Genomic DNA, 968 nt, shown 5'->3' on the forward strand with positions numbered 1-968 from the left:
ATTTACTCTTCATCTCTCTTTGTCTCTCTCTTTTAGAATGCAAAATGGGAGAATATATGTTAAGAAGAGAGCTATAGTTTTGAATTTTGAAAGTTTAAGCTCAAAGCTAAAGCTAGAACTAGCACGAGCTCGAACTTGAGCTCGAGCTTAAGCTATAGTTAGTGATAAATACGATAATAAATGATGATGCGTGCGTGGGTTATGATGATCTTGCTTACATCTCTGCTATGATGTAAGGATCTAACAATTTTTGCGCTCTTATCCACTTTCAACAATGCTCTCTATATGATCTAACCTATTTGATGGTTGGAAGAAGACGAAGAATGTTGGCGAAATTTTAGTTTACTTAAAATTTTTGGAAGTATTTATTTAAAAACGATACTATACTTCTCTTTGTTCTCTCTTAATAAATACATTCCATTTTTTTTTATCTTTCCTTCCTTTTTTTCACTAAATACTTCAAAAACATATTTCTATGCTATCTCTTCTTTCATTTGATTTTCTCTAACTCAATTAAAATTTTCAGTAGTGAAAAAGAAAATGAGGATTGCCTTTTTTTTTTCTTTTCTTCTTTGCATCTTCCTTTTTTTTGTTTTCTTCCCTCTCTTTATTTCTTTTTTTCCCATTCAATTAAGTTTAAATTTTTAGCATTGAAGCATTGCAAACGAAAAGAAAATGACGATTTTAAATGAATATATCTGTTACATTTGTCTAAAAAAGAAATAGTACATTCTTTGATGAGAGAACAAAAATGTTAAAAATTTGGAAAATTTTCTCGAAACATTTTTAAAAACAAGACAAATTTAGGAGTGAATTAAAGAAATTATGAACAAATGCAAATTTATCGGTTCTTTATTTTCATTTATATCGTTCTCTCTTCCTCCTTTACCTCCTTCTTTTTTCCCTCTATCATGTCATTATTACCATTATCCTCACCACTATCATTATCTTCATTATCATTATCATTC

Source organism: Loa loa, assembly GCF_000183805.2.
Source record: "Loa loa unplaced genomic scaffold supercont3.109, whole genome shotgun sequence".
Taxonomy (NCBI): Eukaryota; Metazoa; Nematoda; class Chromadorea; order Rhabditida; family Onchocercidae; genus Loa; species Loa loa.